Source organism: Schistocerca americana, chromosome 1 (genome assembly GCF_021461395.2).
Source record: "Schistocerca americana isolate TAMUIC-IGC-003095 chromosome 1, iqSchAmer2.1, whole genome shotgun sequence".
NCBI lineage: Eukaryota > Metazoa > Arthropoda > Insecta > Orthoptera > Acrididae > Schistocerca > Schistocerca americana.
In genome coordinates, this window is record NC_060119.1 from 629,533,833 (window position 1) to 629,559,295 (window position 25,463).

Consider the following 25,463-nt stretch of genomic DNA (forward strand, 5'->3'; position numbering starts at 1 on the left):
TTTACGACGTCAGCATGACAAATATCCACGGAAAGACCTAAGATGGTCGACAGCAAATGCTAACCAGAAAATCATCATAAAACACGGACCTCCAATGTAAACACTTATCACTTTCGATACAGCTGACGTAAGGAGAACCGTCATATACTTCGAAGTTACTGCAATACGCACTTAGTTGTAACCGTGAAAATAAATTACGTTAAAGCATCCTATTTTTCTGACATAAATGAGCCAATTTACTGAATGTTGAAATGTTATTTCAAGCTTCCAGTGGCGTCAAAGTGCGCACGGACACAAAAAAGAAGGGCAGAATTCGGATTGAAAAGGCTCCGAATTAAAATATTTGGTCCGTCCAGTGTGTTTAATGTTTCACTGGAATGACCGGCATAAAAGCTGGAGCTGTTATTCTTCACTAATTATTGGAAAGCCATATATTTTTTCGATTTCAATTCCAATATATATTTCTCTTAAATATTACCCGCTATTTTTCTATGTCTTTTTTCATCGAATAAAATATGCTCTCGCCTTGGAGCGTAATAACAGTCTACGTACTTCAATGTGAAATGGAAAAAAATTGCCTCAATAATTGGATATCCTCCACTAAATTACGTTTTACTCCTATTCTCGAAGTTTTCGACTTTTACCTTTTCATTTCACGAAAGCACAACAACGTGACTGATACTGCAACCTGTCGTGCCAGCAGGGAGCTATTTTTCTGTGGTACAAGATATGCTGCCTGACACATGGTCTTGCAGTGACAATTAATTGGGAAAGGCTAGGGGTGTGTATACAACATACAATCATGGGAATTCTTTGCTGCCTGTCCTATATTGAAAGTGGAGCAAACCTGTGACATTAGAAACCAAATACATTACATGCTGCGGAAGCTCCTACAATGTCCATTAGATTCTTCATCAGTTGTAACGTTCCCTGGGCAATGTCTTTCCCGCTGACCACATTATTTACAGCAGGAAAAACGATTTATTGGCATTGTGGCTCAAAAACGATTGAAGTTTTCCGACGGCCTTCAGTTCCCAAAAGTCAGGTCCAGCTTCTCGATAACAGTGCTTTGCTAGAATGCTGCCCTGCCATGTGGGGGTCCGTCTCCCAGCTGATACAAATTATTGAACAGATATGTCCTACTAGCGTAAGCGTGAAGTGTGAATTAGATAAAGTTGGAAAAAAGCAGTGGCACTCGATACTTGTAATTGCTAGCGCGAGTTTCAATTTGGTTATTAGCTTCCATTTTTAATTTTTTTCCATACACTTTGAATGTCTATCTCATTTAAATGTAAAATTCATCAAATAAATGCTAATTAACACACATATCTCATTTCTGTGAAAAATGGACGTCTTTCTGTTTCTAATTACATTTCTCAATTTCCAATGAAAATATAAATTCTATATTACCGATCTTCTATAAAAGATAGCCGGCCGTTGTGGCCGCACGGTTCTAGGCGCTTCAGTCCGGAACCGCGCTGTTGCTACCGTCGCAGGTTGGAATCCTGCCTCGGGCATGGATGTGTGTGATGTCCTTAGGCTAGTAGGTTTAAGTAGTTCCAAATCTAGGGGACTGATGACCTCAGATGTTATGTCCCATAGTGCTCAGAGCCATTTGAACTATTTTTGAACTGAAGACGGACAAGGTGACTGGGACATACAAAACAGATTAGCATAGGTGAAGAGGGTATTTCTGGCCAGGAGAAGTCGAAGTCTGTTGATACCAAACAGTGGCTTCGGTTGGTTTGGGGGGGGGGGGGGGGGGGGGGGCAGGAGGACCAAACAGCGAGGTCGTCGGTCCCATCGGATTAGGGAAGGCATTTGCCTGAAGCGATTTAGGATTTGTGAAAATCTTTAATACAGCCATTGGGAGGCGGCTGCAGAGAGTTTTAAAATTTAAAACAATTTTTGCGTTCACGCCGGCCGCTGTGGTCGAGCGGTTGTAGGCGCTTCAGTCCGGAACCACGCTGCTGTTACGGTCGCAGGTTCGAACCCTGCCTCGGGCATGGACGTGTGTGATGTCCTTAGGTTAGTTAGGTTTAAGTAGTTCTAAGTCTAGGGGACTGACGACCTGAGATGTTAAGTGCCATAGTGCTCAGAGACATTTGAACAATTTATAAAAGGTTCTCAGTTATACAGGGTGAACAATAGAAAAACCGATAAACTGCAGGGACGGATTCCTGGGTGGAAATCGAGGAAAATAAATTCCTATGAACACGTGTCCGGAAATGGTCGGTGTGCGTGCAACGACAACAGATCGTCCCAGAATACAGTACAGGGCTGCATCGCGTCCGCGTCACAACAGATGTTCAAAGTGAGTGCAGGTGACACGGATAGTAGCGGTTGTCATGCAGGATATACATAATCATACTTTGACTTACACCATGTTGGCGGGCCACTTGCCTGGAGCTTGTATAGGGTTCGTCTCAATATCCTGTAGAACCAGGTCCTTCAAATCTCGTGTAAGCACAATCCGCCGCCTCCCTGCCCGTTCGTCTACCTGAAAGGACACATGATCATACAAACTGCCAAAAAGGGCTTGAAATGTTGTGTGATGTGGTTGCTCTCTATGAGTGTACTTGTTTTGGTATAGCTGTGTTGTTTCTCGACCGCTTCCATCTGCTTGGCCGTACACAAACACCACCATCTCGGCTTATTCTCGACCTGAATACCGGAACATACAGTACCCTGCGTCAATCATATAGCCTAGAACACATAAAGAACACACGGCACGTGCTCAGAGGATTTGTCATTCGTCACTGCCATCTACCGTCGCAACGAGGCATTACCGGACACGTGTTCATAGGATCTTTAGTTCCTCCATTTCCAGGCAGGAATCGATCCCTGCAATTTGTCAGTTTTTTTTAATGTTCACACAGTATAAAAAATTGCAAATTAATTTTCTTTTCATCCTTATGAACTTTATGTTTCACAGAAATGCTTATGGAACATGCATATTTTTTAAAAATTTTACCATCCCTGCGAACTGAACCCGACCAACTATGCCTAAAGTGAGCATTTTACCTCAGAGTCACCCAAGCTCTCGAACAATGAACTTGCGTAAGGCTATTAAAAGCACTTGGGAAGCTTCAAATTCGATTTTCTTGAGAGTATATTTGAGTTACGTCAAACTGATTTCGGTGATTGAGTTCGAACGTCAAGTGCCATATATACAGTTATTAAAGAATGAGGGATGAAACTGCTGAGTTGCAATTTCGCTGTGTGTTAGTGAAGCCAGTGACTGTGAAATTGAAATCATAACTGTGGTAGCATAATAATGTGAAACGTACCCCAAAGACTAGGTTAGGCAGCAAGGTCATACTTTGATTCTGAATTAGCTAAGTGGTAATCAAGGCTTCAGCTAATAACATTTATATTCTACATCACGGAAAATAATAAATATGTTCAAAAATATGGATACAGTGTATAATTAAAGTATATTAGCTTAGACCTAGTGATTATGTGACCATATATTGACCATATTTCAGTGACTTATAAGATTCGGGAGTATGTGTGCCTAAAGAACTATATCATGATCATAATTACACAATTTCTGAAACTAAAGTATCCATAAGAGGAACAGAGCTCCAGAGAAATGGAAAGAATGACAGTACACTCATCAGTTTTCTGACTAGGCGGGTAATCTAGATCAGGTTACATGCTCCCAAACAGCCTGTCATTTGACTACTAATTAATGTGTAGGTACATTCATTGGTTCCAGACTGTTATCTTCAAAATCAAATCTATAAATACACTAAGGATCAGTCTGTCACCACATTCAGATTTATTACGCTCGAATCTGGTTTCTTAACACATTTCAGTTTCAAATAGCAAAGCTGCATGCAGCACTATGATGAGTATTCATAGGTTTTTTAACTTTTTACAAAGCACTGGCCAACAGGTGAGAGATGTCATTTGTGTGAAAAGACAACTTAAGGACGACTGTCAACAGATGACGTTAGTTACAAACTCAGATACCTTTCTTATGACTTTCTTCGGCAACAGATACTGATGCGCAGCCTCACAATGGGGAGATGTCACTAATTTGTCTCAGCGAAACACAGCTAACATGAAAGCTTTGAGCAACAAGAAAGCCAGAGTACGTACGAGAAACGAAAAGTTGTTTATGATTTAGGGAAAATGTTCTCCTTGCTCATCCGTGCCAAATGTCATGCAGCTTTCACTAAAATAGATACAAATAACACTTAAGCTTCCCGCACCTCTTCATCTTGAAAGTCGCCTTTAGACTCCTCATGAGATTTCAGCAGCATACTCCTGAGGCTGTTCGCCACTTCTGAGCACAATCGGTCAGTATTAAACCACGAGAGGCCCAAAAAACAGCGTCATCTCGCGCGATGATGATCGGAGACACCTTTTCGACCAGTGGTGAGTTCACATGTTTCCACTGATTTGCTTGCTCCTTTGTTTCAGGGTCATAATGATGCCCATAATACTGGTTTATGGTAATGAGGTGGCTAAATAAGTTGTGGCGTTTGTGCGCCACGTGAGCCCACATTTTATTAGGTTTCATGATACAGTATAGAAAGGCTAACAGTGTTGTAACCAGCAGGGAGCTAAGATCGGTAGCACTCACTATCCCACGAAAGGATAGATGGTCACGAAACTATAGAACGAAGATGCGAGTACGAGCCGTGTCTCACTAGGGAATATAGATAATGCGATGATTCACAAAACAAGTTTTCGCTGCTAACGTATAACTTTCTTTATTAATATTAACTGTTTAAATGTTTAAATATACCTCTAATTAGACTGATGACATTATCTATACTAGCAGATTTCTGATCATAATTTGAGTAATTCTAAACTCAAACTCAAATATTAAAATTTTACGTGATGTTGTCAACCATTGGCCAACTAAACTACTCAATCAGAGATGTGCCCTTTGCAGGCAGGCGTAAAACTGAAGCTAGCTCACTTTGGGATATTCGACAAGTTTTCAAATATTCTACAACTAACTTCCACACCAGCACAAAGTACTTAATACGAATAGATATGTTATATTATTCAAATTAAGTCTCAGTGTTAGTTATCCTTAGGAAACGTTTAGGACCCACTGTTGGACTAGCTTTCGGAGAAACAACAGGTTTGTGCTGTGGACGGATTGTATTTCCGCGTAAAAGTGAATCAGTTATTAAAAATTGTGGTTAGAGCATGCATTTGGGAGGCATAGTACCAAACTCTGGCGAGTAACAGAGCGAGAAACAACTCCAAATCAATTGATTATTCAAACAAATTTAAAAAAAAAGATACTGTCACACGACGGAAACATCTTATTTAAATGAATATATATATATATATATATATATATACAGGGTGTCCCAGCTATCTTGTCCACCCAAAATATCTCTGGAACAATAACAGCTATTGGGAAACGACTTTCACCGGTATCAATATAGGGCTGGGGCCCATGAATGAACATGTTTGGAAACATTCTAAAACGAAAGAATATCTGTTTTTTAACACAAACTTATGTTTTTTTAAATGGACCTCCTATATTTTTTCTTCAGCAATCCATAGCATGACAAAGCACATACACAATGGCGTTGATTGCATTGCAATATTCCCATTACATCCCGAGATATTGAGACGCGAAGTTGACGCTTGAAACACCCGACATGCGCTGCTAGCGCATGCCCTGAGGCTCAGGCGTGAACCCCATGCTGCCCGTAATCGCGATGACATGCGTAATCACACTTCCATACTTATCAAGAGGTCCGAAACGGATAATACGGTCTGCTGCCATCCTGCATTAACGTCGTACATTCCAGCAGCTATTTATCCCATAGGCTAGGGGTGATGCGGTTCTGTAACATATCTGTGTACCGCAACGTTAGTCACAAAGTTAACTTCGCTTATCGTTAATCCGTTACTAAAAAGGTAATGCCGTTCAACGCTAAAACTTTACTTTACTGTAGATCTAGCGCAAGTGACAGTTAATCGTTCACTCGTAATAGTAAAATTCATGTTGATGGTTTTAGTGAAACGAGCAAGTGGACTAAAAGTTTTACCGTTGTTTAGGTAAAAATGTTTTGATTTGGGAAGTTCAGGTAGGACATAGAAGATGAATGTAAACATGTTTAACCAATTAGTTTTATTATCACATAATTATCAATGTTATGTTTATCTAATGCGTTAAATGACAAATTGTTGCAAACAAATGTTTCTTTACATCACTGGGTAAAATGGCCCTTTTTAGAAACTTCCACTGTGATACCAGCACTACATACTAAACATAGCGTTCACATCTCATTCTCAAAGTGATGCCCATTGGCTTGCATACATAGGGTCACTCTGCGGATGAAGGATGCCCTACTTCGTGCTACTGTTTCCTATTTGATGGCTGTACAAGGACCAATAATGCGTTGCTTCATGTCCTCTGGTGTTGGTGGTTCATGTAGGTAAACAGCATCCTTCACTGCTCCCCAAAGAAAATAAATTTGCCAGAGAGCAACTGGTAGCCATGCGACGCTAAATTTGCGCCATGCTGTTTCTCTTTTGCCTCTGTCCCCAACCTCACTGACTGTTTTTAAAACTATAGCAATAAGCATGTAAAAATTCGTCATTAGCAAACGTCCGGGCTATTTGCTAACGAATAAAAATGTTTGTATTATTGCATCAAGAATGGTGGAAGACAAATCACAAGGGACCGAATCATCAGGTACGTTGTTAATTCTCCGCGGATACGTAAATATTTCACTCGGCCCGTCTACGTCCGCCTCTTCACAGCTGAACGGCGAGGCACCCCGGGGCAGCGGAGCGTTGTTCCGGCACGGCCGGCGCCGCCTGACCTTCTCGCGTTATTCATGCGTACAGGTGTCTGTCCCGGTAATTCCATTAGCCCCCAAGCGAGGCTGGCATTTGTGGGCAAGGGAGGGGGCGGAGGGAGGCTGGCGCAGTGCTGGAAAAGCCGATTGTACGGGCCTCACTTCTGCTTTCGTTGGAACACGCGATGCCGAGCTGACTTTCCAGCGCGACCCACCGTGTTCACCCCGCCCACGGCCATTCCTTATCACACAGTCTACACAACGTAAGCCGATCGTACGGTTTTGTTGTGAACATCTGTATTCCTAATTCGCTCATCTTCATATTCAGAGAAGTACGCGTAGAAAGACAAAGCAATTTCCGTAGAAACTCCATAAATGAAGGGTAACTTTACAGAGTGGCATAATTACTACTATTTCCTTTGAATGCCCATTCTATGGGCAAACCAACGTGGCCTTCAGTGTCTCCTTTGAAAAATTCAGCTCCGATTTAGAGCTGTTATGGTCAATCATTGGTAAGAGAAGATATACTTCATGTGATCGATGAAAGAAGGAATTACACAAATGTTCAGGGAAATTCAGGAATACAGTAATACAAGTCACTTCGATGAAATTAAAAGCAAGGGAAGTAACATTAAGACTATTGTTTACTGCACACGAGAGAGCCTATAGGTGCAAAGAGTACATTGAAGCCCTCTATGAGAGAGAAGATTTGTATGATGTGATAGAAGAAGAAACAGAAGTCGATTTAGAAGTGTTATGGGATCCAGAATCAGAATTTAAGAGAGCTCTGGAGCACTTACGATCAAATAAGGTAGAAGGTATCGAGATCATTCCATCAGAATTTCTAAAATCATTAGGAGAATTGACAACAAAACGACCATTCACGTTACTGTGTAGAATATATGAGCCTGGCAATATACCATCTGACTCTCGGAAAAAAATATCATCCACACAATTCCGAAGACTGCAAGAGCTGACGAGTGCGAGAAGTTCGACAATGTAAAATGGTGCAAGATGTTCGTAATTCTGAGAAAAATAGGAGTAAACAATTGTGAGAGACGGGTAATATACAATACGTACAAGAAACAACAGGGAATAATAAGAGTGGACGACCAAGAATGAAGCGCTCGGGTTAAAAAGGGTGTTCAATCTGTACATCGAAGAAGTAATGATGGAAATAAAAGAAAGGTTCAGGAGTAGAATTAAAATTCAAGGTGAAAGAGTATCAATGATACGACTCGCTGAACACATTGCTACCCTGAGTGAACGTGAAGGAGAATTACATGAGCTACTGAATGCAATGGACAGTCTAATGAGTACAAAATATGGATTGAGAGTAAATCGATAACAGGCGAAAGTAATGAGAAGCAGCAAAAATGAGAAGTAGATGAAGTCAAGGAATTCTGCTACCTGGGCAGCGAAATAACCAATGCCGGACGGAGCAAGAAAGACATCTAGCACTGGTAAATAGGGGCGTTCCTGGCCAAGAGAAGACTACTCGTATCAAACATAGGCCTTAATTTGAGTAAGAAATTTCTGAGAATATGTGTTTGGAGCACAGTTAAACATGGACTACGGAAAAACTGGAACAGAGAGGAATCCATCCTTTTGAGATGTGGTGCTACAGACGAATGTTGAAAATTAGATGGAATGATAAGGTAACGAATGGGGAGGTTCTGCGCAGAATCGGAGAGGACAGGAATAACTGGAAAACACTGACAAGGAGAAGGGACAGGATGATAGGACATCTGTTAAGACGTCAGGGACTGACTTCCGTGGTAGTAGAGTTAGCTATAGAGGCCAAAAACTGTAGAGAAAGACAGAGATTGGAATATATACAGCAAATGAAAAAAGAAGGAACTCACTGATACCATTCGTTGACAGAGCGCATAAGCAAAATTATTGGTCGGCCAAAACATACATTTGGCTTGTACCCGCGTCAGTTACACGATTCCCAGCATTTTAAACACGTTCTCAGACTTACACATGGGGAAAGTGGTGGTTACAGAGAATGCATCTCGCCACCTTCTACTACTAACATTACTAAATCCAGATTACCTGCCAACCATATGAAGATACGGCATAACGCCAGGAAAAGAAGAAGACTCTTATTACAGTGCCTTATTTTGCTACTCCCAGCTGCTCCGCTGCTTCCTCTTGACGTCTAATATGTCTTATACATAATTTAAATGTTTATGACTTAATCATAGCTAACACTTGGTACAAGAATCATAAAAGAAACTTGTATACATGGAAGAATCCTGGAGATACTAAAAGGTATCAGATAGATTATATACTGGTAAGACAGAGATTTAGGAACCAGGTTTTAAATTGTAAGACATTTCCAGGGGCAGATGTGGACTCTGACCACAATCTATTGGTTATGAACTGTAGATTAAAACTGAAGAAACTCCAAAAAGGTGGGAATTTAAGGAGATGGGACCTGGATAAACTGACTAAACCATAAGTTGTAAAGAGTTTCAGCGAGAGCATAAGGGAACAATTCACAGGAATGGAGGAAAGAAACAGTAGAAGAAGAAGGGGTAGCTTTGAGAAATGAAATAGTGGAGGTAGCAGTGGATCAAGTAGGTAAAAGGACGAGGGCTAATAGAAATCACTGGGTAACAGAAAATACATTGAATTTAATTGAGAAAGGAGAAAATACAAAAATTCAGAAAATGAAGCCAGCAAAAAGGAATGCAAACGTCTCAAAACTGAGATCGACAGGTAGTGCAAAATGGCTAAGCAGAGATGGGTAGAGGACAAATGTAAGGATGTAGAGGCTTACCTCACTAGGGGCAAGATAGATACTGCCTACAGGAAAATTAAAGAGACATTTGGAGAAAAGAGAAACACTTGTACGAATATCAAGATCTTAGATGGAAACACAGTTCTAAGCAAAGAAGGGAAAGCAGAAAGGTGGAAGGAGTATATAGAGGGTCTATACAAGGGCGTTGTAATTGAGGACAATGTTATGAAAATGGAAGAGGATGTAGATGAAGATGAAATGGGAGATACAATACTGCGTGAAGAGTTTGACAGAGCACTGAAAGAACTGAGTCGAAACAAGGCCCCGGGAGTAGACAACATTCCATTAGAACTACTGACGGCCTTGGGAGAGCCAGTCCAGACAAAACTCTACCATCTAGTGAGCAGACTTCGAGAAGAATATAATAATTCCAATCCCAAAGAAAGCAGGTGTTGACAGATGTGAAAATTACCGAACTATCAGTTTAATAAGTCACAGCTGCAAAATACTAACGCGAATTCTTTACAGACAAATGGAAAAACTGGTAGAAGCCGACCTCGGGGAAGATCAGTTTGGATTCCGTAGAAATGTTGAAACACGTGAGGCAATACTGATCTTACGACTTATCTTAGAAGAAAGATTATGGAAAGGCAAACCTACGTTCTAGCATTTGTAGACTTAGAGAAAGCTTTTGACAATGTTGACTGGAATACTGTCTTTCAAATTCTTAAGGTGGCAGGGGTAAAATGCAAGGAGCGAAAGGCTATTTACAATTTGTACAGAAACCAGATGGCAGTTATAAGAGTCGAGGGGCACGAAAGGGAAGCAGTGGTTGGGATGGGAGTGAGACAGGGTTGTAGCCTCTCCCCGATGTTATTCAATCTGTATATTGAGCAAGCAGTAAAGGAAATAAAAGAAAAATTCGAGGTAGGTAGTAAAATCCATGGAGAAGAAATAAAAACTTTGTGGTTAGCCGATGACATTGTAATTCTGTCAGAGACAGCAAAGGCCTTGGAAGAGCAGTTGAACGGAATGGAAAGTGTCTTGAAAGGAAGATATAAGATGAACATCAACAAAAGCAAAACGAGGATAATGGAATGTAGTCGAATAAAGTCGGGTAATGCTTAGGGAATTAGATTAGGAAATGAGACACTTAAAGTAGTAAAGGAGTTTTGATATTTGGGGCGAAAAATAACTGATGATGGCCGAAGTAGAGAGGATATAAAATGTAGACTGGCAATGGCAAGGAAATCGTTTCTGAAGAAGAGAAATTAGTTGACATCGAGTGTAGATTTATGCGTCAGGAAGATGTTTCTGAAAGTATTTGTATGGAGTGTAGCCATGTATGGAAGTGAAACATTGACGATAAAGAGTTTGGACAAGAAGAGAATAGAAGCTTTCGAAATGTGGTGCTACAGAAGAATGCTGAAGATTAGATGGGTTGATCACATAACTAATTAGGAGGTATTGAATAGAATTGGGGAGAAGAGGAGTTTGTGGCACAACTTGACAAGAAGAAGGGACCGATTGGTAGGACATGTTCTGAGGCATGAAGGGATCACCAATTTGGTACTGGAGGGCAGCGTGGAGGGTAAAAATCGTAGGGGGAGTCCAAGAGATGAATACACTAAGTAGATCCAGTAGGATGTAGGTTGCAGTAAGTACTGGGAGATGAGGAAGCTTGCACAGCATAGAGTAGCATGGAGAGCTGCATCAAACCAGTCTCAGGACTGAAGACCACAACAACAAAAACATGACTGGCACTTGTAAATGACAGTGCTGTTGACTTATCATCATAGTTGACATACACAACTACAGAAACCTACATTTTGAAACACTAGCGCATTACGGAAATTGGAAACTTGTGGTAAATTCCTATGGAACCAAACTCCTGATGCCATCCGTTCCTAGGCTTACATACTAGTTAACCTAACTTAAACTAACTTACGCTAAGGACAACACACACACACACACACAAACACACACACATACACACACATGCCAGACGGAGGACTCGTACCTCCGACGGGGGAACCGCGCGATCCGTGGCAAGGTGCTCAAGACCGCGCAAGTAGTCGGTGTGGCTAGTACACAATGCTTCGCTGTTAGAAAACATACTTAGAAAACAGGAAAGAAACTTGCGTTTGTCACGAGGTGGGTGTATTTTCTATGACAGAACGTCCAACAACATACCACGTGAAGATGGCCTCTGCCTGTACTTCGAGTTATCTAGCAATGATCAATATCATTTTAGAAAGTGTCTGCCTGCGTCATAGAAGCCTCGTTTTTTTTACGAGAATAACCCTACGAGTAACAACCTGCATTTGAAGATGTTCATCGTAGCATTCGATTTACTAACACATATATGATGATGTAACAATGATACTGATGATCACCACCATCAGCGATTTAACGTTCATGAAGGCCTCTCCTCCACTTTTCCATTTACGGTATTTGGAGTTCTTGCTGTTTGTTGGCGACTGTCTAGCGACACTACGCACTCGGCGGCTTTGATGTTTAGTGACTGAAAACTGACGTCACGTAACAGTCATTATCAACAAAGCCGACGACGGCAGGGAGAGCGGTGTGCTGACCGAATGCCCCACTTCAACCGCCCCCACCCCCTTCTCAGTACCGTATCGGATGACGCCATTGGCAGAGAATAACACGGCGGTTGGTTGGTCCCGATTGGCTCATTAGAGCCAGGAAGTGCAACTTTCTTTGCTTGCTTTCCTTTCCTTTGACTGTTCCTTCAGCCCTCGCCTGCTACAATAACAGGTTACTGCAGTCTCTCTCGTAGTGACTTAGGAATATGGACTTGGCTCTGTAGTGACTTCTTACACGAGTGGAAAATGAATGTATGCACGTGGAACTATAGAGCGCAGAATATTTTTCTCATTTCTTTACTATATCTTAACCGCTCGTTTAAGTGAAGACATCAGCCTGTGTCCCAAAATGATTGAAACGTAAAATATTGAAATATCGTACACCTTTTCAAATGTTTTTAATCACAGATTACGAAACCCTCGTAAAATTTACGATAGCAGTTGGTATGTCTTCGTGGTTCTCGCCGTCTGGGCAAATGAGCGACACGTGCTCTTGATTACCTGTAATCATGGTTGTTAACAACTGCTGAATTATTTATTGCCTGTCTCCAGCTGTTTGCTGACACTGGTACTCTTACTGTAAATATTACTGATGATCTGTAAAGGCGTGCCTCTTTTCTAATAGACGGTATATTTTTTTTATCGCTTAGGTTTATCTTAGTGTGTCGTCTTTGGTGAAATATCAACCAGCCAAAGTTAGAAGAGAATTTATGTCACGCTGGCTCCCTTGAATGCTAATCTTATCTTACGCTAGCCAAACTAATAAAATATGCACTGAGGTGACAAAACTAAAGGGATGCCTGCTAATATCGTGTCGGACCACCTTTTTCCGGGCGCAATGCAGCAACTCGACGTGGCGTGGGCTCAATAAGTCGTTGTAAGTGCACTGCAGAAATACTGAGCCATGCTGTCTCAACAGCCGCCCATAATTGGAGAAGTGTTGCCGATGCGGAATTTTATGCGCGGATTGACCTCTCCATTACGTGCCACAAATGTTCGATGGGATTCATGTCCGACGATATAGCTGGCCAAATCATTCGTACGGACTGTCCAGGATGTTTTTCAGACTAATTGCAAGCAAGTGTGACTCGGCGACATGACATCGTTGTTTGGGAACAGGAGGAAAAAAAAAAAAAAAAAAAAATTACTCCAAGCACTTAACATCTGAGGTCGTCAGTCCCCCAAGAACTACTTAAACCCATCTAACCTAAGGGCATCACACACATCCATATGCGAGGCAGGATTCGAACCTGTGACCGTAGCAGCAGCGCAGTTCCGGGCTGAAGCGCCTAGAACCGCTCGGCCAGGAGGTCCATGAATGGACGTAAATAGTCTTCAAGCAACCGAACATAACCATTTCCAGTCAATGATCGGTTCAGTTGGACCAGACGAGCCAGTCCATCCCATGTAAACATAGCCCACACATTATGGAGCCACCAGCAGCTTGAATAATGCCTTGTTGACAATTTGGGTCCATGGCTCGTGGGATCTGCGCCACACTGGAATCCTACAATCAGCTCTTACCAACTGAAATCAGTACTCATCTGATGAGATCACGGTGAATCCACTAAAACTGCGCCCAGTGAAATTTGCGCCCAACCCGAAAATCTGTGAAACCTGCGTCCAATACGTGCTCCCTCTGTTTCACGGCTTACCTGTGCCCGTACCGTCGTAATTGCCCTAAACTACCTGCTCCCAGACAAGACCGAACTGCGCCTCCATAGACCTCCTCTACCACAGTAGCCGACTGACTGCACTAACAGCCTAAGTACTACTCTATCAGTCGTAGAGTTGAGATTGTGTGACTTGTGTATTTATGTCTCAGTAGTTCCGAAATGGAAGTTTCAACGACCAATCGCGATAAACCATGTTGCTACTATGAAGGTTATTTTTACGTAGTGAGGAGAAGGAAAGAAGATGGGACTCTGACGTGGCTCTGTTAAAAACAGAAAGCAAACTACTGCCGAGGAATGTTTAAAACTAAGAATTCGACGATGCTTTTTCCACTCGAGCATCAGTGTGGACTTCCGGATGCAGTTCGGTTGGAAGTAAGGAAAACCTTGAACCGGGTGAAGAAGAGGGTACTAGAAGAAGAGACTTCTATTTACAAAATTTAGTCAAAGAAGCTGGGTTGCCTGCATAATCGACGGTATGATTTTGTCACTAAAATGCCCGAGCAGCAAGCAACGAAGAGAGCTTTAACTACCAGCGGGCAAAATCACAGGGGAATCAGAGGTCCGCAAACAAGAGAAGAAATCGACACCTAAGCAGAATTATTAACTATGAATGATGGCAGCAGTTTACTGTTAAGTGACGACCAAATGAGGAGAAAGAATAATAGTTTTCAGTGGAAGAGCTGGTACAAAGGCAGTAAGAAGTAAACAAGACATTTTTTATCGATGGTACGTTCAAGAGAGGCAGCAAACCGTTTTCGCAAATATACACCATCCAAGGGAGTACAAATAATGAGACAGACATCTATCCAGTTGTCTTCGCATTGCTGTCAAACAAAAGAAAAGAGGCATACATCCGTCTTCTCCGAAATTTGGTGGAAAATATTCCAGAATGGAAACCTACAAACGTGAGTGTAGATTTCAAATCAGCAGCGATTTCTGCAATTGCAGCTGCACTACCGACAACCAAACTACATGGGTGTTGCTTCCACACGGAAAAGTGTCTCTGGAGAAAAGTGCAGGATCTAGGACTTACTCATGAATTTTTTTTAATGAAGAAGTGGGACAACAAATTCGCATGCGCGCTGCACTGTCGTTTCTACGGCCTGAAGATATATGTAGTAGCTGGCTCGAGATACATTCACAGGCACCCGATAGCCCCCATATCATCCTTTGGAGTTGCTACACACGGCGCCATCGAGCGACCAACTGTGTAGAAGGCTGGCACCACAAAATTAACAACATGCTTGCTAAACCAAATTATAAAATCAATGACATAATTCGGTGTATGAAAAGAGAAGCAGAAAATTCGGCGTGCACGTTAATGAGTGCAGAGCTGAGTATGGAAGGTAAACGAAAAAAAAAATAGTGTACATTAAACGGGACGAAAGGTTGGAAAAAAAGTAAAAAAATACGAAGAGGACGGTGAGATCAGAGCTCGCTTGAAAGCTATGTCGTACCTGAAAAATGTGACTAAATTTATCACAAGATGTATTTAGATAGAAAAATGTACAAAACGAAAATAGCAGCTTATAAATAAAAAAACTTAAATAGGTATATTAATGATGCTAATAAGCTTATTTTAAACACGCACAGATGACAATGATTTACTTTTGCTATTTAGCCCGTCCAAAGCCTGGATAGAATGTAATATAAATTTGATTATTTTTTTAAAACCTAGGATCAATTCCATGGCCGATCATACTGAATTTGTCTTCTGTGGTTTCTCAGATCTTTCGAGGCAAATACTGAAATGGTTCCTTGGATGCCACGGTTACTTCCTCCCCGTTGCTTCCTCCCCCTCCTATAAACGTAGATCCGAGCGAAAGCTAAATCTCTAGCGATAATAACAGTCGACGCGACATAAAACACCAAATGCAAAATTTGTTTTCGCTAGGTTGTTACGATGGTGAATGAAGACATACTGAGCTAAAGTTAAACATATCAGTGCAATGTAAACTTTGCTTCTGTAAGTGAACTTGTTAATTCACTTTATAAAGCTTCTAAGACTCATACACTTACTTTAATGACCTAAAGAGGAGACTGATGAGATACTTCAAAGTTATTGAATGTCTTGGTGATTTTTATGCAATTAATCTGAACTTTTACAGGACTGGACAAAGAATTCCCTATTTGATTATCTACACATCCAATATCTTACTCTGGTTGAGACTGACGTGACTGACGTCTACGCAGTGGCGTAGCTAGATAGTTTGGTACCCGGTGCAGCTTTTGAATTTCCCCCCCCCCCCCCCCCTCCCAGTTGCCAAACCAACAAAAGCTTAAAATACAATATTTGTGACTAACACGTGGCTTAGAATTTCTTCCTTCTTTTTCGGCTGCAAATTTTGAAATTGCCTCATCAGTATCGAAATCCTGAGCTAGCCCATTTCTAGTGACTAACTGCTATATTAGACAGTTGTGGTTGACTCATGATGAACGCTAGACAGTTCTTAATTAACCTTACTTTGAAAAAAAAGAACCCTCATATCTAATGCTATCTAAATATGCAAGGTTAAGAAAAATCTTAGCGCCAAATAAAGTTGAGAACAGTCTCAGAAAAAAAAAGTTCTTAGTCGTGTAATTTGCGCTAGGAATCTCATGATAATTGTCAAGTAGTTTTCGTATAATCGTTGGAAGTTTCGTTTCCGAAGTTTTAATCAAATGACTACGATGTGACGTAGCATCTGACATACGTACCATGGTTTTGTAACATGTATCGATTTCTTGAAGAAAGCTCTCGATGCACTCTTAACATTGACCTTCTCAGTTGCAACGTTCGCACAGTATGGCTTGAAAATGCGAGCTCGGCAACTTCTAGGTGGCGTCTCTCAGCTCTTCTAACTGCCACGCCGGATTATTGGACCCTTCCTCTACCGTTTACGGGCGCAATTTTCACTAGGTGCAAATTTCAGGGTGCGCAGTTTAGAGTACACCTGCCATGGCTTTCCAGTCGTCTAGGGTCCAACGGATGTGGTCTCAAGCCCAGGAGAGGTGCTACAGGTGATGTCATGCTGTTAGCTGAGACACTCGCGTCGCTTGTCTGCTGCCGTAGCCTGTTAACACCAGATTCCGCCGCACCGACTTAACGCATACGTTCGTCATACGCCCCACTTTGATTTCTGCTGATAACTCCCGCAGTATTTCTTGTGTGGTAACAGTGACAACTCCACGCAAACGCCGCTGCTCTTGATCGTTATGTGAAGGCCGTCATCCACTACTTTGTCCGTGATGAGAACTGCGCCTGAAATTTTGTATTCGCGGTACGCTCTTGAGACTGTGAATCTCGGAATGTTGAGTTTCCTAACGATCCCCGAAATGGAGTGTCTCATGCCTCTAGCTCCTGCTACCATTCCGCTTTCAGAGTCTGTTAATTCCCATAATCACTTTGGAAAGCGTTCACATGAGTCACCCGACTGCAAATGACAGCTCTGCCTATGCATTGCCCATACTTCGTGTATCTGTATACAGGGTGGTCTACTGATAGTGACCGGGCCAAATATCTCACGAAATAAGCATCAAACGAAAAAACTACAAAGTACGAAACTCATACAGCTTGAAGGGGGAAACCAGATGGCGCTATGGTTGGCCCGCTAGATGGCGCTGCCATAGGTCAAACGGATATCGACTGCGTTTTTTTAAAAAATAGGATCCCCCATTTTTTATTACATATTCGTGTAGTACGTAAAGAAATACGAATGTTTTAGTTGGGCCACTTTTTTCGCTTTGTGATAGATGGCGCTGTAATAGTCAAACGTATAGCTACGTGGTATCACTTAACATTCCGTCAGTGCGGACGGTAACTGCGTCGTGATACATTACAAGTGTTAAAATGTACCGTTTACCAACTGCGGAAAAGGCCGATATCGTGTTGATGTATGGCTATTGTGATCAAAATGCCCAACGGGCGTGTGCTACGTATGCCGCTCGGTATCCTGGACGACATCATGCAAGTGTCCCAACCGTTCGCCGGATAGTTACGTTATTTAAGGAAACAGGAAGTGTTCAGCCACATGTGAAACGTCAACCACGACCTGTAACAAATGATGATGCCCAAGTAGGTGTTTTAGCTGCTGTCGCGGCTAATCCGCACATCAGTAGCAGACAAACTGAACGAGAATCTGGAATCTCAAAAACGTCGGTGTTGAGAATTCTACACCAACATCGATTGCACCCGTACCGTATTTCTATGCACCAGGAATTGCATGGCGACGACTTTGAACGTCGTGTACGGTTCTGTCACTGGCCACAAGAGAACTTACGGGACTATGACAGATTTTTTGCACGCGTTCTATTTAGCGGTAACGAAAAACCGGCATAATGTGCACTATTGGGCAACGGAAAATCCACGATGGCTGCGACAAGTGGAACATCAGCGACCTTGGCGGGTTAATGTATAGTGCGGCATTATGGGAGGATGGACAATTGGCCCCCACCCCACATTATCGATGGCAATCTAAATGGTGCAATGTATGCTAATTTCCTACGTAATGTTCTACCGATGTTACTACAAGATGTTTCACTGTATGACACAATGGCGATGTACTTCCAACATGATGGATGTCCGCCACATAGCTCGAGTGCGGTTGAAGCGGCATTAAATAACATATTTCATGATAGGTGGATTGGTCGTCGAAGCACATTCACCGGATTTGACGTCCCCTGATTTCTTCCCGTGGGGAAAGTTGAAGGATATTTGCTATCATGATCCACCGACACCGCCTGACAACATGCGCCAGCGCATTGTCAATGCATGTGTGAACATTACGGAAGGCGAACTACTCGCTGTTGAGAGGAATGTCGTTAGACGTATTGCCAAATGCATTGAGGTTGACGGACATCATTCTGAGCATTTATTGCATTAATGTGGTATTTACAGGTAATCTCGCTGTAACAGCATGCGTTCTCAGAAATGATAAGTTCACAAAGGTTCATGTATCACATTGGAACAACAGGAATAAAATGTTCAAACGTACCTACGTTCTGTATTTTAATTGAAACACCTATCTATTACCAACTGTTCGTCTAAAATTGTGAGCCATATGTTTGTGACTATTACAGCGCCATCTATCACAAAGCGAAAAAAGTGGTCCAACTAAAACATTCATATTTCTTTACGTACTACACGAATATGTAATAAAAATGTGGGTTCCTATTAAAAAAAAAAAAAACGAAGTCGATTTCCGTTTGACCTATGGCAGCGCCATCTAGAGGGCCAACCACAGCGCCATCTGGTTTCCCCCTTCAAGCTAGACAAGTTTCGTACTGTGTAGTTTTTTCGTTTGACGCTTATTTCGTGAGATATTTGGCCCGGTCACGATTAATGGACCACCCTGTACGTGGAGATTATTATCTCATGACTTTTGCCTCCTCAGCGTAGATAGTGGTATTTGCTTGAAGGTATTTGAGATATTTGCTTGAAGAGCTGATAACGACACATACAATGGAGAACTGAGTGAAGAAGAAGATTTTCTTGAAAATAATGTTGTGTACAGATGGCAGTGATGTTGACCGGTTCTTTAAAGTAGCAAATGAGGAAAATGAGGAAGCGGAGGAAAAACCGCGGGGTGGCCGTGGAAGACTGAGCTAGGTCTTGTACAAATCGAAATAATAGGGTCTCAGGCAGAAGATTTTCTACTGATTTTGTGTTTAAAATGCTCTTGGAGTTATAATAATTTGCAACTAGGACATAATATAGATTATGACTTCTTTTCCAATAACATTTCGAGCAGTAAAATTGCATAAAACAAGACTTCTGTGCTTATTTTGCATGTAACAGGCCATTGGAGATCTAATAACTATAATTAACTAATGCATAAGCTATAAATGGAGAGCTGCGTCAAAGCAGTTTTCGGACTGAAGACCACAACAACAACCCATAAACTATGATTCCCTTTGAATAAAATCGAAAGCAGTAAAATTTACACTGGTTTAGTGACCCTGTTTGGTGATCCAAGGTTAAGAACTTAATTCATGTAAATCGTGTGGATTACTATTTTATAAATACATTGCGATATTTGAATTGTGATTTCAGTATCACATTTAATCTTCTGAACATCAGGAAGTCATATATGTCTTATTTGGTTACAACATTTCTGAAAACATACAAGGCCAACCGAAGAGCTCTTCACCCACCCTGGAGATAAAAAAATGAGAGAGTGTATTGATAGATTGTCTGGAGCAGCTTATCGAAGGACGGCCACATTGTGGAACACACCAAAGTGATTCAACCTTTAGATATAACTGATCACCTAATATTCAGCCAGGAAGATTTCCTGCTCTCGGCTGTTATAGACGAGAAAGGCAGTTTTAATGTTACATCCACGTTTTAGCTTGATCTCTCCAGAGCTAAAGATTAAAGACATCTGTAAATGGTCCACAACCATGATCAAGTGCCTGTGCCTTCCTAAACTAGGAATTCCTTTGCTAACGAAAAAAAAGAAAACTCAGTGAGAAACAGTACCTGGAACCTAATTCAAAAAGCAACTGGAATTGGAATTATAGGAACAATAAAGAAAAAAATCAAAGAGGAAACTGTTGTACTATGACCAGGCGCTCACGTACGTCAATAGAAAACGTACAAACTTTTGAATTTCTTGGCTGTAATGAAAAGCTGAGTAATCGAATAGAAAACATCATTCAAAGTTTCATGTGGGAAGAGTAGTGGCATTAATTCTGCTGCCATTAGGAATAATTTGCGCAATTCTTTTGTGATCTCTGTGAAATAATATTTTGTCTCACAAATTTTTACGCAGGTTATTGTATTTTACCCTGTGTTTTTTTACAAGCCTCTCAATATTACGTTATCAGTAACTATTATATGCAGAGAAATAAGCAGAAGAAATATTTTTCTCATTTTAATAACAACACGCAAATTTACTTCATTAGAAGAAACGCACTCTTACCTTAAGATCGCGTAACACTGCGTATTTGTATTACATCATTCTTGACTAAGTGAGCATTAACTTTTGAATTTTACACATCCCTTTCGGTCTTCTTTTTATAATCGCTAGAAGTAAGACGAAAAGCCGGTAAATTTTTATCATGATTGCTGAAGCCTTTTCAGTTTGTCGTTAATTAAACCTTAAGTGCGTAATCTTACTGCACTCTATAGTGTGTATCATTCTTTTCTTTTACATACGAATCGGTGTGTCGTTAATAGTTTTCCCGCACGCTTGGAACAAAGAGCTGTCACAAAGGGAAGTCAATGACACGCCACAAGGCAAGCGTGGTTTTACTTGACGATGGGTAGGTAATACTCTTCTGTAGCTTGTGTAAGCTACAACGAACAAGTGCGTGAAAAGCAGAAGGCAAATGAACAACATTGAGTTTAAAGTAAATTGCGAAACAAGAGCAAGATAATGCGCAAAAGACACCGAGAGAACGCCTCAGTTCGCCTCGATGCAACGTCAGACGTGTGCCTCAGAACACATGAATAATTAATGCATGTTAGCGGACTGGCGATTACAAACTTTCAGCCGCAGAGCCCGTATGAATAAAACATGGGGAAGTTTGGTAGTGCTGGATACATGATTTAACGAAACCAAATTGCGAAAGTGGAAGTTATAACCGCAGAAATTCCTTCAAAGACCGTTTATTCTAATGACATCCAAAATTAGCTCGGTATACAGCAAAACTAAATTTTTCTGGTATAACATATACATCTAAATTTCGGTGTATGCTCTTGAACAGTTCTTTATTACAATAATCATCTACAATCATTGTTATATCCTATGGAATATTTTATGAATAAAATGTCTAGTTCACTAAAAAAATGTCTTTTTTATTGCGACATTTCGGTATCTGCTATCATCAGATAGCTGCAATTAAGATGCAAGGTAAATATGTTTGTTATGCAAATCAAGCTCCAAAAATTTAAAAAGTTAACAATACTGTAAGATGTTCTGTGCTGACGTAAGCTGTCGCCAACACACCGGTCGACAAAGATTTAGGTGGACATCTATAATAGGCGCTCGATCTAGCGCGCCGTCAGGGTAGAGGCCAAAGACAGAGTCGCAAGCAACATGCCGACAACGGCCTCTCGAGCGAAGGTATTTATGCCGCGGCCGCTGCCGGAGGGACTCAGTAGCGAAGTCACAGACGCGCTAACTCGCATTCCAGTTATCATCTGTCAGTTTACATCACTGGATACGATAGCACATAGCATCCAGATTTGTGTCTGTAGCAAGATACTGATATTGTCAGCAAAAGCGCTATAGTGAATGAGCTTCTACCACAGCACATGGACTTCATTAAAGTTAAGAATCCAGTACAAGTAAATAAAGAACCATATTAATACACGTGTGCATTTGTGTTGGAGAAAGAGGATACTGGCTCCCCATAACATCCTCTCCAATGCTTCCTGGTACAAGACTCTACACATTCTTTCACAAAAAAAATTTGTAAGTTGCGAAACAAACTATTGTTGATCACTTAACTAGCGATATAAAATATCTGACACACAGCAAAGGGAAATTTAAAAACAAACTGAAAATGTTTCTCCTTGGAAACTGTTTCTATTCCGTAGAAGAATTTAAATTATTTTAATGTGTAAAACGTGGTGGTTAGAAATTGATAACTTAAATCTGTACATTAAAAAGAAATACTCATTAACATGCAGCATGTAGTCATATTTACAAATTAATGTGCGATGTGAATGAGAATGACTTGTTCCACATCATTACGATTTGTCGTGCAAAATGATTCATGGAACATAAACTAACTAGCTATCAATATTAAAATGTATACCTTTTGTAGTGTTGCTAACTACTGGTTTCAAAGTTGCACCACGATGCAAGTTCTAGCCGACACGTGTGATACAAGTTGACTTCAAGTTTTACTTTTATTTTGTTATTATTCTATTTTTTCCTTTCCTTAAAAAGACAGACATACTACAAATTACAAAAATAAACACTCGGATTATAAAACCCCCACGTGGAGTTTACCTAAACACCATAACAACTACTCACTGACTATGTTAATAATATCCACACAACACACGTGGAACTTGAGTATTAACCATATTTCACAATAGCAGAAAGCTGTGATTATAAAAGTAGTATTTGCTGTTACAATTACGTGCTTATAATAAGAAAAACGCGGTGCCTTATGACCTAAAACTTCATCATAGAATGCACTGAAATATGCTGACTTTTAAATTATGTTATAAGACTTACAACAATTTGGTTATTATATTCAAATATTTTGGGAGGCAGGTCCACCTTGCTGAAGAGCTAGCAACTTGCTTCCCGAAGCAGGCCGCTTGCCGCGCAAACAACCGCAGCTCCGTGAGGTGGAGGAGAGGTGTAATCCAGTCAGAAGCAAGAGGGCACCCCACAGTCAGAACACGTCAATAAAAATCTAACATCAGTTTGGGCTGAACTCATTCTGTGCGGTTAAGATAGTTGGTGGATCTCTGTTTTGGTGGGTAATAATTTCTAGATCCTCCAGTATGTTTATAGTCTGTCCCTTTGAGGCCCTATGCAACACTTCCACAGTTTCACTTATGCTCTCCGGTTTTAAGTGCCTCGTCAACTCGATAATGTACAATTTGAGCCCTGTTAGATGGTGACGTAATCGATAAATTTAACTATCAAATTCATTAGTAATAAATAGGACAATATTTCATATTGAAGTCAATGACACCTCGTTGCCACTCATTCCGACGATTTTGCGTCTGTTATCGTATACTTTCACGTGTGTCAGTTTTCGCTGCTCATGAATGTATATTCTATACACATAAACTGAAATCACCTGCTACGGATCTCTCTGTACATCCAAATTAATCTCAGTCGAGGACATCGTACTGAGTCCTATTACCTAAGAAGTCTTCCTGCCTCTCACATATCTGCGAAGCTATTCCGTATGCTCTTACCATCGTTTACAGCGTGCAGTGGGGCACCATGTCAAACGCTTTCCGGAAACCTAGGAATATGGTGTCTGCCTATTGCCCTTCGTCCGTAGTTCACAGTATATCAGGTGAGTTTGGCAGCAGGGATGATTCGTGGACAGAAGCTTTCCGTCTCAAGCAAATTTATTAGATTCGAACTGAGACTAAGTTCAAGAATTCTGCAGCGAGCCGATGATAAGGAGACTGGTCTATAATTTTACGGGTCAGTTCTTTTACCCTATGTGGTGTTTCCCTTCCATGTGTGTGTGTGTGTGTGTGTGTGTGTGTGTGTGTGTGTGTGTGTGTGTGTGTGTATAGCGACTTGACTGTAACAACATAAGTAGGGAACGGGGCGTGAGGGATCTGTCAGTGCCGGCCGGTGTGGCCGAACGGTTCTAGGAGTTTCAGTCTGGAACCGCGCGACCGTTACGGTCGCAGGTTCGAATCATCTCTCGGACATGGATGTGTGTGAAGTCCTTAGGTTAGTTGGGTTTAAGTAGTTCTAAGCCTAGGGGACTGATGACCTCAGACGTTTAGTCCCATAGTGCTTAGAGCCATTTCAACCATTTGTACCTTTCGCTATTCTTCTTCATATGCGATCGCCATTTTGTTTTGTTCTCGTGCTCTGGCTACTCCGTATCACGGCCGTACGTGAACAACTATCTACATCAGTTGTGAAGACAGATCCAGTTATCAATAACTCATAACTTCAGATGTATCATTCAGTATCTCCGACCACACTGGACTCAACTTAAGATCTAAGATTTACCGTCTTCATTTGTCTTGAGCGTTTTACATTGTAGTATGTCTGTTTTCTCTAGGGTGTTCAAGACACCTTCAAGGGTCGTCACCAAGATACACTCATGCTCATAAACTAAGGATATTTGCAGAACGTGGTGCCACACAACGTGGCATCACACAAAACTGGCGCTAATAGCAAAGGCACATAGGGAACACACACGACACATATCTGTAAGTCCGCGGTATTGATGATAAGTGGAGAAAACCGTCCCGAAACACATGTGCTACAAAAAGCCACTGTTTCCTGCGCATATATCCCGACATCAATATGGGATATGATCACCACGCACACGTACGCAGGCTGCACAACGGGTTAGCATATTCTGGATCAGGTGGTAGAGCAGCTGCTGGGGTACAGCCTCCCATTCTTCCACCAGTGCCTGTCGGAGCTCCTGAAGTGTCGTAGGTGTTTGAAGACGTGCAGCGATACGTCGACCGAGAGCATCCCAGAAGTGCTCGATGGGGTTTAGGCAGGCCACTCCATTCGCCTGATATCTTCTGTTTCAAGGTACTCCTCCACGATGGCAGGTCGGTGGGGCCGTGCGTTATCATCCATCAGGAGGCAGGTGGGACCCACTGCTCCGCTGAAACGGCGGACATACTGGTGCAAAATGACGGTCCGATACACTTGACCTGTTACAGTTCGTCTGTCATAGACATGCAGGGGTGTACGTGCATCATTCATAATCCCACCACACACCATCAAACCACGACCTCCATACAGGTCCCTTTCAAGGACAGTAAGGGGTTGGTATCTGGTTCCTGGTTCACGCCAGATGAAAACCCTGCGAGAATCACTATTCAACCTATACCTGGACTCGTCCGTGAACATAACCTGGGACCACTGTTCCAATGAACATGTACTGTGTTCTTGACACCAGGCTTTACGGTCTCTGGGCGAATAAACAATGTCTGTTCAGTCGTCTGTAGACCCGAGAAAGGCTATATGCAGTACTCCGT